The sequence below is a fragment of the Myotis myotis genome, unplaced genomic scaffold, assembly GCF_014108235.1.
Source record: "Myotis myotis isolate mMyoMyo1 unplaced genomic scaffold, mMyoMyo1.p scaffold_m19_p_22, whole genome shotgun sequence".
NCBI lineage: Eukaryota > Metazoa > Chordata > Mammalia > Chiroptera > Vespertilionidae > Myotis > Myotis myotis.
In genome coordinates this window covers 6,824,101-6,838,420 of record NW_023416327.1, presented here as the reverse complement: position 1 = coordinate 6,838,420, position 14,320 = coordinate 6,824,101, and the positions used below count along the sequence as shown (strand labels likewise).

Here is a 14,320-nt window from a genome sequence, read left to right as displayed (position 1 = left end):
GTGTCCGCCTCGCGCCGCCCCACCGGGTCGCCCGCCCGCCCCAGCCTCTCCTACCTGGGCGGCCCCGCGGGACCTGCGGGTGGCGGCCCTCCCGCCGGGCTCCCCGGGAGCCGAGCGAGGGCGCTCGGGGCGGCGCAGGGCAGTCACATTCCCGCACGTCTGCGGCGCCCTCCTCGAGGGCACGATCCCTCCTGAGCCGCCGCGCTCCCAGCCGTCGGCTGCGCGAGCAGCGCCCGCCCTGCGCGGGGACAGGACGGCGGGACTTCGGGCGCGGCTCCGGCTCCGCGGGGGCGGGCGGAGGGCGGAGACTGCGAGGCCCGGGGATGGACGCGAGGGAGCTGGCCGGGCGCCCCAGCCTCACCCCGGTTCCGGCCGCCGCCGCCCCCGCCCGCCCCCCGCGGCCCTCGGGCGCCAGGACGCCAGGAGGCTGCGGGGCGGCCGGTGGTACCGCCCTAAGTGCGCGGGGACTCCTCACCTTGACCTCGGGATTGGGCTGCCCGCCAGCCAGGCCCCGGGCCTGAGCTCGCGGAGGCCGACGCTGCTGGCTCCAGCCCTGTCTGGCTGACTGTGAACTCCGACAAGGCGCTAATTTCTTTACACCCCGGTTTCCTGTTCCATGAAAAGGGATCATAACAGCTCCCACCTCACGGAGTGACGCGAGAGATCCCACGAGCAATTACTGCAAACAGCGCGCAGCAGATCCGACTCTGGAGCCCTGATGACTGCTGATTGTCATGCGGCCGATGGCACAGCCCCTTAAGGGCGCCACAGCCTTGAGGGGGCTTCTTGGCCAGATGGACTATTCTGTTACGCTTAAAACCCACTTAGTCCAGGGACTGATTTTGCAAATGAGCTCTCACTCAGAGAGATGCAATGAACGGCTGGGAGCACACCTCAAACCCCACGCAGGTGCGGAGGAAGGGCGCCCTGCAGCAGGCCCCGGCCAACAGCCAGGAGCGCGGCCTGCTCTCCCCTCCACTCTCTGCGGCCAGGCCAGCGCCAGCAAGCAGCTGCAGCTCGGCCTGCCTTGAGGGTTCCTGGGCCCCCTTCCCAGGAGGCACAGAGTAAATGATTGCTTCCTTCCTGCCACAGCTCAGCAGCCTTGCCTGCGACCCTCCGGGCTGTCTCCCTGCCCCATCCTTCCATAGCCCCATCACCTGCATAAAGGAGCAGGCAGCAATAATCCGGAGCCTAATATGTCTTGTAGCCTATTACAATTCCCCATTTGTTTTATCTGGTTCCAGAGCCTGCATGAGTCCTCTTTCTCAGGGGAACAGGTGACATAATACTATGAGAATTCGTCAGAAGTTCCCTCTCTTTAGGGTTCTGGTTCTCGCAACCTGTCTACACATTAGGAGCCGGGGGAGACCTGACTTCGGACACCCAGATAAGCCATATCCGAATCCGGGGGCTGAGGCACATTTGGGAAATTCCCGGGCGGTTCCACTACGCAGCCAGGCTGTGGGCAGCTGTTCTCACAGCCCCCAGCAGAGCCCTTCCCCAGCCTCCACCTGCGCTCCTTCAGCACCCTGTCCACAATGGGCGGCTGGCCCCCGCTGCAGCCCCAGGCCAGGCGCCACATGCTGGGGAGCATGGATGGGTCCCACCACTTGTGTAGTGAAGGTTGTTTGCAAGTAGAGAGAAAAATTGACTTGTGCAATGATGTGGAAGTGAAGGTATACTTTCCTTTTCTTTTCCTTTACATTCTATCACCTCCTACCCACTCCTACCCCAAGTTCCCTGATAACACATAGACCCAGGTGGGCTCTCACACACGCGCGCAAGTGGGAACGGGTTTGAAGACCTTCCCTTCTCACCTATAACCACTCTCCTCTGGCGGCCCTGGGCTCCCTCCCCCTCCCTCAGTGTGCAGACAGCTTTCCCTTCTCCACCACCACCCCTCCCTGTCCCCTTTCCTTGGCACCTCCGGGGCCCAGCTGCCTTGCTCACCCCCTGCGGAGCGGCTGTCCCTCCTACTTCACTCTCTGCTCCACTGAGCACCACACCGGTGCTCTGAATGCGAGTGCGTGCTTCAGTGACAAACACACCCCACAGGGCGACAGGCAGAGGCGTCTGACAAGAACGTGTGGGAGCAGAAAGCACCTCTGAGGCCTTGGGACACCTGGCGGAACGCGCCTTCCTCGCTGCCCTCCCCCCAGGATGCACCGTGGGAAGACTGGACGGTGTGCCATCCCAGGCCCCTTCCTGCAGAGCAGCCTGCTCCCTGAGGTGGCCAGTCTCTTACCTGTCAAGCTGCTCAGAGCACAGCCGACTTTGAGGAGGAAAAACTAGCAATGCCCACGACATGTCACAGTGACCTGAGCAGCCTGACCAGTGATCTGAGAAACAGAAATAACGGTGGCCTGCGGGGCCTATGCGTCCTGTGTGCCCTGTGTGCCCTGTGCGCCCTGTGCGCCCTGTGTGCCCTGTGTGCCCTGTGCGCCCTGTGTGCCCTGTGCGCCCTGTGTGGCCTGTGTGCCCTGTGTGCCCTGTGCGCCCTGTGTGGCCTGTGTGCCCTGTGCGCCCTGTGTGGCCTGTGTGCCCTGTGTGCCCTGTGCACCCTGTGTGCCCCGTGTGCCCCGTGTGGCCTGTGTGCCCTGTGTGCCCTGTGTGCCCTGTGCGCCCTGTGTACCCTGTGTGCCCTGTGTTCCCCGTGTGCCCTGTGTGGCCTGTGTGCCCTGTGTGTCCTGTGTGCCCCGTGTGCCCTGTGTGGCCTGTGTGCCCCGTGTGCCCTGTGTGGCCTGTGTGCCCTGTGTGCCCTATGTGCCCTGTGTGGCCTGTGTGCCCTGTGTGCCCTGTATGCCCCGTGTGCCCCGTGTGCCCTGTGTGTCCTGTGTGCCCTGTGTGTCCTGTGTGCCCTGTGTGCCCTGTGTGTCCTGTGTGCCCTGTGTGCCCTGTGTGGCCTGTGTGCCCTGTGCGCCCTGTGTACCCTGTGTGCCCCGTGTTCCCCGTGTGCCCTGTGTGTCCTGTGTGCCCTGTGTGCCCTGTGTGCCCTGTGTGCCCTGTGTGGCCTGTGTGCCCTGTGCGCCCTGTGTACCCTGTGTGCCCTGTGTTCCCCGTGTGCCCTGTGTGGCCTGTGTGCCCTGTGTGTCCTGTGTGCCCCGTGTGCCCTGTGTGGCCTGTGTGCCCCGTGTGCCCTGTGTGGCCTGTGTGCCCTGTGTGCCCTATGTGCCCTGTGTGGCCTGTGTGCCCTGTGTGCCCTGTATGCCCCGTGTGCCCCGTGTGCCCTGTGTGCCCTGTGTGTCCTGTGTGCCCTGTGTGCCCTGTGTGTCCTGTGTGCCCTGTGTGCCCTGTGTGCCCTGTGTGCCCTGTGTGGCCTGTGTGCCCTGTGCGCCCTGTGTACCCTGTGTGCCCTGTGTTCCCCGTGTGCCCTGTGTGGCCTGTGTGCCCTGTGTGTCCTGTGTGCCCCGTGTGCCCTGTGTGGCCTGTGTGCCCTGTGTGCCCTGTGTGGCCTGTGTGCCCTGTGTGCCCTATGTGCCCTGTGTGGCCTGTGTGCCCTGTGTGCCCTGTGTGCCCCGTGTGCCCCGTGTGCCCTGTGTGTCCTGTGTGCCCTGTGTGGCCTGTGTGCCCTGTGTGGCCTGTGTGCCCTGTGTGCCCTATGTGCCCTGTGTGGCCTGTGTGCCCTGTGTGCCCTGTATGCCCCGTGTGCCCCGTGTGCCCTGTGTGCCCTGTGTGCCCTGTGTGACCTGTTCCCCCCGGAGAGCACCAGTGACCCTCCGGAGACAAAAGGCGTCTGGAGAGGGAAGAATTTTGAATGATGTGCTGCTACCCCAAGGAGTGAAGTAATCGTGGAGCTTAAGCAACTGAATTGGAAGATGGTTTTCCTGGCAGCAGATGGAAATGAAGGTGCATGAGCTAAGTTGACTTTAATTGTGGCAAATAAAGAAAATGACCTCTTTGCCCACAGGGCCTCTGCGAGTCTGGCTACAGCTATTTTTGTTATTTATGGAACTGCCAGCCACCGCTCACAGAACCACAGCGTCCTTGCGATAGGCTTAGAAACCACTGGCCTACATGGACTTCCTTCACAGCCTTGTTTTCTGCTCCTTTCACACATTTTCCATCCGCTGGCCTCCACGGGACCGGTTTTAAACCTCATCCTTCACTACTTTCCACCCTGCAATGTCTCAGTTCTGAGCAGCTCAGCACTCTCCCTCTCTCAGGCAGGGCTGTGTGGCTTCCTCCGCCAGCATGCTCTGTGCTCCGCGGGCTCCATGCCTATGCAAGACCCCAACCACGCAGCCCTGTGAAGCAGGTGAGAGCTGCTGGGACAGCATGAAGTCAGACAAGATGCCTTCTCTGCCTCACCTCAACACACTGCTTACTCACAGAGGACTTTCTGGACTATCTCACCAGCAAACAAAGGAAAAAGGAGAGTTAGGAGATGGCCAAATAGATTTAGCTTCAAACACGCTTAGAAATTTTAGACAAACATTTTTTTGAATGAAAAAAGTAACTATAACTTTGTTCTTTTCAGCAAATACTAACTGCAAGAATGATTGTTTCTAGAGTTGTTATTCGAGGATTTTCCGAGAACTAGTGTGCGCAGGAAGACAGGGGCTCCCCCGCAGAGGTGGTTGGAAGAGTGAGGAGCATCACTCCTGGCCACAGAAGCAGAGGAAAGGCCTGCTCGGACTCGGAACGTCATGTTTGGTGATTCATTCGCCTGATGTCCAAAGATGATGTTACCACTTAACTATTCCTTGCTCTCCTCTTTCTCAGAACAATTTGGCAACAATGCAGCAGCAAGTGAACTGCTGTCCAACGATAATTTATCCATGGCTGCCCTGGGGGAGGGTGGGAACTGGGACCGTTCTCAGCCTTGGGTTCAAGGGTTGGGAGAAGAGGCCAGAGTGCCAGCGATTTCTTCTTCGCTCCTTGCATCTCCATAAGTAAATTACTGAACAAGAGCCTGGATGTGTGTGTTGACATGTTCTACTCCAGGACAGTTAGATCTGCTGATGAGCTCGGCGCACCGTCTAGAGCAGTGGTCGGCAAACTGCGGCTCACGAGCCACATGCGCCCACATGCGGTATTTTGTGGAAGAGCCACACTCAAGGGGCCAAAGAGTTGCATGTGGCTGGCGAGCCGCAGTTTGCCGACCACTGGTCTAGAGCACAGCTGGTGTTGTCCTCAGAGGAAGAGTAGAAGCCTGAGATCTCAGTCCCCCAATAATGGCATCAAAGACCAGACTTGGACAGGAAGCACAGACAGTCCCCTCAGGGAGACACGCATGGGCTCTCTGAAGGCAGATTCCTCTAGATATGTTATCCGATCCATGTAGCTTCTAGAAACACGAAGTATTTAAATCATTCGTAATTAAACACCATTAAAGATCCAGCTCCTGAGCTGCACTCGCTATGCCCACTGGGGGCACCACAGTGACTGTCTCCACCGCAGGGCATGGTTGCTCTAAAGTCTGAGACAGCTCACCCTCCACCGAACTCATATTTTTGGATAAAATGTTTTTATCCAAAGTAGACATTTTGCTTGTTTGAAATGTCCACCTGAGCAGATAGCACCTTCCCAGCTCCCCTTTCCTCCCCTCCAGCCCTGTCGTCAGGCGCCCCCTCTCCTCACTCAGCCGAGTCACACGCCAGAACCTCCCTAGTGAGGAACCTTGGTCTGCGGTCTTCTCTTCTTGTCACCGTCCTGTTGGGGTTTCTGTGTGTGTTTTATTTTTATTTTTATTATTACTACTCCAGAGAGAGGAAGAGAGAGGGAGAGGGGAATAGAAATATCACTGATGAGTGAGAATCATTGATCTGCTGCCTTCTACTGGGGATCAAACCTGCAACCCGGGCCTGTGCCCTGACCAGGAATGGAACCATGACAGCCTGGTTCATAGGTCAATGCTCAACCACGGAGCCACGCCGGCTGGGCTCCTGTTTGGTTTTGATATCTGGGCAATGCTAGCCCATGGAGTTGGGAAGAACTTAGGAGTTGGAAAGTGTTTACTGTAGACAAATTGTCTGAAAGAAGACACCTAACTCAAGAAGAAATAGGTAACTTGAAGAGCCCTCTATCTATTAAAGAAGTTGAGTTTATAGTTGAAAATCTTCTTGCAAAGGAAACTTCAGGCCCAAATAACTTCCTTGATGAATTCCACAGAACACTTAAGGAAGAAGTAATATTAATTCTGCACAAACTCTTCCAGAAAATTAAAGAAGAGTAAATACTTTCCAGCTCATGCGGTCTTCCAAACTCCATGAGGCTAGCAAGCCAAAAGGCTACAGACCAAGATTCCTCATGAGAGAAGGTGTTAACAGGTGTGATTTCACTCATATGTGGAATTTAATGAACAGACTGAACTAACACAAAAAATAGAGACTGACTCATAGATAGAGAGCAGGCTGACAGCTCTGGTGAGGGAGAGTGTTGAAGGATGGAGGGATTGAGCAAAAAAGGAAGAAAAAGAGAAAAAACTCATGGACATGGCCAACAGTGTGGTGACTGCAGCGGGGAGGGGGAAGGAGAGGTGGAAGAGGGCATGGGAGGATAAATGGTATTGGAAAAGGAAAAGATACTATATAACAAAAGCCTAATATGCTAAGTGTCTGGTCAACCAGTCAGCCATTCAACCAATCAAAGCGTAAGATACTAATAATATGCTAAGGCCGCTCAACTGCTCACTATGATGTGCACTGACCACCAGGGGGTAGATGCTCCGACTGGTAGGTTAGCTTGCTGCTGGAGTCCAGCTGATCAGGACTGAACGAGAAGGGCCAGCATGCCCTGGAGTCCTCCTGCAGTCCCTCCCCAGCTGGCCAACCTCCCACGACCCTCCCTGGCCCTAATGGTGCACCGGTGGGGTCCCTCGGCCTGGCCTGCGCCCTCTCACAATCCAGGACCCCTCAGGGGATGTTGGAGAGCTGGTTTCAGCCCGATCCCACAGGCCAGGCTGAGGGACCCCACTGGTGCATGAATTCGTGCACCAGGCCTCTAGTAATTAAATAAGCAAAAAAATTGTCCATTTCACCTCAGTTTCAATGTTTTTTGCATAATTTTTCCCAATAATCTGTTATTATTCTTTTAATATTTGTAGGGTAGTACAGTGATATCACTTAATTCCTGAAATTCTTAATCATTCTTGCCAGATATTTGTCCATTTTATTGATCTTCTCAAAGAAGCAGCATTTGGTGTCACTGAGTGTTTCTATTGTGTTTCTGTTTTCTATTTAATTGCATTCTGCTTTACTCTTTATTTTCTCTTTTCCTCTGTTTGCTTTGGGTGTAATTTATTCTTCTTTTTTAGTTACTGAAGGTGGAGGCTGTAGCACTGACTTGGCACTTTTCTGCCTTTTAAGTTAGGCATTCAGTGCTGAACGCTTCTCCACGGTGACACATCAGTTCCCATGCCCGGACCTTACAGCACTGCGCTTCCATTTCTCCCGCGGGCCTGAGTGCTGTGTTTGTCACTCATTTCACTTTTACATGTTATCAGCCTAACACTATGCTATTATGAGTTCTATTTAGAGAGTTAATTTTCTTTTAAAGAAATTTAAATAATAATTTCATTGCCATTTCCAGTGCTTTTTATTCTTCTGGATATATCCAGAGATTTTTTTTTTCCTTCTGCCAAAGGGTTTTGTTTAATATTTCTGTAGTGGAGTCTGCAGGGGAGGAATTCAGTTTTTTATGTTTGAAACAGTTTAGTTTTGCCATATTTTTTAAGGATACTTTTTACTGAGTATAGAATTCTAGGTTGACAGGTTTTTTTTCTTCAGGACCTTAGAAGTAAGGCCCCAAAGTCTTCTAACTGCTTTGCTTCCACAGGAAAGTGCCTGTCTTCTCATCCAGGCTCCTCCGAGGGATGTTTTCCCTCTGGCTGCGTTTAAGATTTTTTTTTCTTTTTATCACTTTAAGTAATTTATTATGACACATGGTTTCATAATTTTGATAAAACATAATTTTTCGTGTGTTTCTTAGGGGTCATTGAATTTCCTGGATCTGTGGATTTACAATTTTCATCCAATTGGAAAAAGTTTGGGCCATTAATTTCTAATCTTGGTTCTGTCACTTTCCCTTCCTTCCCTTTGGGGACTTCGATTACACGTGTACTTGTCTGCTTGAAGCTGTCCTGCAGTTCACGGGTGCTTTGTTTGAGTGTTTGCTTGTTTTCCCTCCTCTGTGTTTCATTTGGCTAGTTTTTATTGCTCAGTCTCTAAATTCATTCATCTATCCTTTTGCAATGTCTAAACTACTGTTAATCTCATCCAGTATATTTTTTATCTCAAATATTGTAGGTTTCATCTCTAAAAGGTAGAAATGGGTCTTTTTTGTTTTGGGATCTTTCATTTTTCTACACAGCTCTTTGAACATATAGCACACAATTATAATGACTATTCTAATGTCCTCACATGTTAATTTTAACATGCGTGTGTTTTTAGTTGATTTTGATTGATTTTTCTCATTTTCCTACTCTCGGCATACATGGTAATTTTTGTTGTTTTTGTTGTTCATCTTCACCCAAGGATATTTTTTTCCATTGATTTTTAGGAGTGGAAGGAGGGAAGGAGGGAGGGAGAGAGAAACATCAGTGTGAGAGAGACAGCCCTAGCTGGTTTGGCTAGTGGATAGAGCAGTGATGGTGAACCTATGACACGCGTGTCAGAGGTGAGTCGCGAACTCATTTTTTTTGCTTGATTTTTCTTTGTTAAATGGCATTTAAATATATAAAATAAATATCAAAAATATAAGTCTTTGTTTTACTATGGTTGCAAATATCAAAAAAATTCTATATGTGGCATGGCACCAGAGTTAAGTTAGGGTTTTTCAAAATGCTGACACGCGGAGCTCAAAAGGTTCACCATCACTGGGATAGAGCATCAGCCTGCAAACTGAAGGGTCCTGGGTTGGATTCTGGTCAAGGGTATTAAAATTAAAAAATTAATAATAAATAAATAAATAAAAGTGAGAGAGACACGTTGATTGGTTGCCTCCCGGACATACCAGACCAGGGCTAGAGGATCAAGCCTGCAACCGAGGTAGGTGCCCTTGACCAGGAATTCAACCCACGACCCTTTAATGCAAAGGCCTACATTCTAACTCCTGAGCAACACCAGCCAGGGCCATGTTTTAGAAATGCTTTGATTCCTTGAGTCTTCTTTTATGACTTGTTAGGCAAGGCTCAGCAGCCTACACCCTGGGGTTCACTTTGTCTGACTTGACTGCTGAGGCACGATCCTCTTCGTCTTCCTCTGAGGGCCTGTGAATTGGAGGCTTTCTGATCTGGCAGGAGGGATAGAATAATTCCTGGCCTGCTGCACTGTCCACTGTCCTATCTAACTTTAGGGCAGTTCTTTTTCTGGCCTTAGTAGTTTCTTCACATACATGCACTGAATCTAAAAGGCAACCCTTCCCATCTGAAGTCCTCGCTAGTCCTCCGCTCCTTCCTTACCTCCCCTCCCTGGAACCTGGAGCCGCTGTGATCTCTCTTGGCTCAGCCCTGTCCCCTTGATTCAGGAGGATCTGAACTGTGCCTGGGCCCCCTGCCCTGTGGAAATGGCTGGACATGCTTTTGTGGCTGGACACTCCCAGCCGGCAAGCAGGAGCAATGGGAGGGCACATCCCCTTTGGCTTCTGTCCATTGGCTGATTTCCAATGTCTTAAACACTGGAGTTTCACGTACTTCATACAAAACTGTGTGGTTACCACAAAGCAAATCCAGGCCCTATCGCTCAACCTCAGCCGGAGACAGAATTCTGCTACTTTTCCGAAATTGGCTCTGAGCATGCCTAACACTTTTGCACAACTCAAAAATTTTTATTTTTATTTTGCTTGGGAAAGTTTTTGAAATATTTATAAAACCTAACCCAGAATTAATCATTGTTAACCACGATCAAGACTTTCAAGGAAGTGAACTGTGAATGTTGTCAGGTAAGAGCCAGGCCACTGTCCCAGAGCCAAGGCCCTCTGTGAGGCCCAGCCTGAAGGGAGGACTCCCAGGTGTGTCACAAAGTCCGGAGGGAAGCCCAGGCAAGAAGGAAGGGGTGAGGAGGAAAGGTAGGGAGGAAGGAAAGGCAGGGAAGGAGGGAGAGGAAGCTGTATGAAGGCCAAAGAGCACTCCCCTCCATGTCCAGGTTTGCCAAGCCAAGCCTTTGGAAGAAGGACCACTAGCTGTTGCGATCATTGGTTGAGTGCAGCCAGGAGGAGGGAAAAGTTGAGAGGAAATTCTAAGAACTTAAAAAATGTGAAAGAGGAAGTGATATTCTGCATGAGTGTCTCCCAAAAGTCCCTGAGACCTTTCAAGAATCCACAAGTCAAAACTACTTTAACGCCCTCACTGGTTTGGCTCAGTGGATAGAGCATCAGCCTGTGGACTGAAGGGTCCCGCGTTCAATTCCGGTCAAGGGCACATGCCTGGGTGGGGGCTCAATCCCCAGTAGGGGGCGTGCAGGAGGCAGCCGATTGATGATTCTCTCTCATCTTTGATGTTTTTCTCTTTCCCTCTCCTTTCCTGGCTGAAATCAATAAAAATATTTTTTTTTTAAAAAAAACTGCTTTAACAATAGTTCAGACAGTGTGTGCCTTGTCCACACACGTTCCCTACAGAGAGTTCTGGAGCTCGTGAGGCACCCCTCAAAGGCTGGCCACGGAGGTGGACCTGCGCTGCCCCACCTTCTGGAGACAAGTGGGAAAGAGCTTTCCATTCAATGTGAAACAATGCACTTGTCTAAACTTTTTGTTTTCAAAATACATCTATATATGCTAATTAACGGGGACACCATAATGGGTCAACTGGATAAGAGGCTACGCACGCAGCATCGAAGGCAGGATGGCAGGGGCCTCAACGTGCCTGCACTGGGGGAGGGCCTGATCAGCAGCGGCCGTGGCTGCTTCAAGGGCCAGAGAGGGAGTGGGCGGCACCGCATGATTTCAAATAGCATGCTGGGCTCCTAGACTACACTAATAAAAGACAAAGATGTTAATTGACCATGCCTTTGCTACACCAAAGCCACGCCCACAGCCAATCAGAGCGACTATATGCAAATTCAGCCAGCCAAGATGGCGACCGGCAGCCACAGAGCTGGAGCAAGCAGGAGGCTTGGTTGCCCCGGCAATGGAGGAAGCCAAGCTTCCTGCCTGCTCTGGCTGGCTGTGGCCTCTGCAAAAGGCAACAATGTTTCAATTATAGAAGCTAAATAAATCCTAGATACCTGCTTCCAGCCAGCCTCCACTGGGAGCTTAGGTGGCTGGGGGCTGTGGCCAGCCTGCAAACAGACATTAACCCCTCACCCAGGCTGGCCAGGCACCCCAACAGGACTCCTCTCCCTGAAGGGGATGTGGCCAGCCTGAAAACGGCCCTCAGCCCCTCACCCAGGCTAGCCAGGCAACACAGCAGGACCCCCACCCTGATCTGGGGCACCCTTCAGGGCAAACCAGCCAGCCCCACCCATGCACCAGGCCTCTATCCTATATAATAAAAGGGTAATATGCAAATTGACCCTAACAGCAGAAAGACTGGGGATCACTGGTCATTATGACACACACTGACAACCAGGGGGCAGACGCTCAATGCAGGAGCTACCCCCTGGTGGTCAGTGGACTCCCACAGGGGGAGCTCTGCTCAGCCACAAGCCAGGCTGATGGCTGCCAATACAGCGGTGGTGGTGGGAGCCTCTCCCGCCTCCTCAGCAGCGCTACGGATGTCCGACTGCAGCTTAAGCCTGCTCCCCACTGGCAAGTGGACATCTCCCGAGGGCTCCCGGGTTGCCAGAGGGATGTCTGACTGCCAGCTTAGGCCCAATCCCCCAGGGAGCAGGCCTAAGCCAGCAGGTGGTCATTCCCCTAGGGGTCCCAGACTGCGAGAGGACACAGACCAGGCTGAGGGACCCTCCCAAGTGCACAAATTTTTGTGCACCGGGCCTCTAGTATTTTATAAAAGGAATCTTATTTATGTTAAAGGTAATGAACTTATTGTTATTTTAAATTATCAATAAAAATTCATTTTTAAATTTTTTTTTTCCTGACACAATGAATGTCAGTAGAGCAAACCATAGAAACAAATCTCTGTAGCGCTCTCACCAGGTTTAAGAGTGTGAGGGTCCTGAGCGCAAATCGGAGCCACTGCTCTCCAAGCCAGCGTGGCAGCCTGTGCACCCCTGGGAGGTGCAGGGAGAGAGCCATCAGGAAGCTGATGGAAGAGTCAATGACCCCACCCAGCTCTTCGCCCAGTACCAGCTTCCAGCTTTGATGTGAGGCCGCCCCCCCCGCCCCCCTCCCCCAGCTATCAGCCTACACGGTGCCAAGTCTGAGCTGCTTTTGGGTGGCAAGGCCCTACCCCGCCCGGCTTCCTCAGAGGCTGTGTGAACCACCATGCGCTTCCCACTTATTTCACCAAAACATTGTCAGCTGCTCTCCCGCCTGGCCTGCTGACTGCTCATTCACGTAGGAGGAAGCACATAAATGCTGGGCACCTACTAGTGTCTGCCGATGAGTCAGAGTCTTAATAGGACATGGATTTCATGCTCCCATAGGACAGCGGTATCACTACCTGCTGTTTCATGGACAGGCAGACAGGCCAGAACCTGAGGAGCTTGCCTTGCTCCGCTGCTCTCCCAGCGACTCCCTCGCTCAGCTGCTCTCCCAGCAACTCCCTCGCTCTGAGGCTGCTCTCCAAGGGACTCCCTCGCTCTGAGGCTGCTCTCCCAGCAACTCCCTCGCTCTGAGGCTGCCTGCCTGTCCACGCACACTGTGCCTTGCAGGGTGGGTGTCGTTGTCTGCCAAGGAAGAGCCCCCTGAAACAGGCAGGAGCAGCTGCAGGCCACGCCCTCCACCCACCAGTACCTGCTGGGGTGCTGAGCAGCCACCTAGCTCTCTATGCCTTCGTCTCCTTGATGATAAAATAATATCATAATAGTCCTTGCTTTATGGGTTGCTGTGAGGACTGAATAAGTTAATATGTTAACACATTTAAGCATTGTCTGACGTAGTGAGCGGCAGAGATGCTCATTATCCGCCATCTGTTTGTTTTACTTGGGCAACTTACTCGAGCTTTCTGAACCTAGGAAATGGGTATAAGAATTCCTGCCCAGGGCACTGGCGAGTCATTGAGAAAATCACAGTCAATGCACTGACAGTATTTGTAACTGCAGCATATTATGCAAATAAGCAAGCGTGACAGGAGCTTTATGAGGCACACACTCCTCCTGTGATGTCATTTGGGAACGGTGTTTCTGGTAAAGAGTGGTCGGTATTTCTGGCTAAGAGAGTCACACTCGTCACCACCGCTGATCAATTCCTCATTCGAAAACACAGCCAAACCACAGAGAAGCTGGGGGTTTCTGCACAAACACTCAAGTCCACAGGAACCCGGGGGAATGGGAGGGCCTACCGTGGTCCGGGATCGGGCGCCTCATGCAGTCCTGAGTCCATCAGGAACTGAAACCTCAATAGTCCGCGGGAAGGAGGGACTCGAAGGGAACAAAAGGTCAGTTTGCAACCAGCAGTTTCTCAACCTTCCTGCGTAAACGCCGACTTTAATCATTACCAGGCGAGTGGCTGCGGCCCCAGCTCTCACTGCCGAAACGTTTGGTCCAAGCTGGAGTCACTTCCTGTCCTGACAGCTGCGGCATCTCTTCCCGCCCCCTGCGCTGCCGACTTCAGGCCCTGCCCCCAAGGCTTCTCTCCCGCTGGCCACCTGGGCATCGCCAGTCCTTAGATCTCAGCCTGTACACGCACACGTGCCCTCCCACGCACGTGCACACTCCCTCCCATCTGAAGCCCTCATTGGTGCTTCACAGCACGTCACCACCAACTTCCCGTACTACTTTGTGATTTTGTTTATTAACCTCTGTCCCTACTGGAATGTGAGGCCAGGAGGGAAGGCCTGGGTTTGTTTTATCCCGCGCTGTATATCATTGTCGGGAAGAAAGCCCGAGAGTGCTGAGTGCATTTAAATTATGCACTGAATGAACAAACGAACGAACGAATGAATGAATGAAACACTTGACTCTACACAGTGAAAGTCCTGGTACTTGATTTCAGGTGTTTCATCCTCTCCGTTTAAGAAGAGTTTATCTTCCTTGCCCCAGCTCTTTTCACAGCGGCTGTCTGTCTGTGCAGCGTCCGTGTGTCTCCCCACAGCCTGTCCGTGCACGCACGCGGGCCGTCAGTTTCAGGGCAACTTTGCTGTCCTGGGTCCTCCTGAAGGTGGCGGGAAGCTGACACAGCGGACGGGACGTCAGAAGATGGGACCTGGAGAAAGCGTTTCTCGGGCTTGAAAACGTGGGGCCTGAGCGTGCCAAGAAGACAAGCAGAGAGCTGAGTCTAGTCACCAACCAGCTGTCTCCAAGGCTGCCCCACCCGACCCAGAGGC

General features: G+C 52.6%; 1 protein-coding gene across 6 annotated transcripts in view; it reads right to left on the bottom strand.

The window, feature by feature from the left end:
• Positions 1–13,355, bottom strand: part of IL1R1 (interleukin 1 receptor type 1) — a 69,273-nt gene extending 55,918 nt beyond the window's left edge. For 3 of the 6 annotated variants that reach the window (XM_036355317.1, XM_036355320.1, XM_036355325.1), the window contains exon 1: positions 55–184. The gene's annotated coding sequence lies outside the window, so the exon portion shown is untranslated. Of the gene's footprint in view, positions 1–54; positions 185–475; positions 559–13,336 lie in introns of those variants that run through there. The other 3 variants (XM_036355327.1, XM_036355318.1, XM_036355326.1) reach the window with 3 other exon arrangements.
• Between the last annotated feature and the right edge of the window lie 965 nt (positions 13,356–14,320).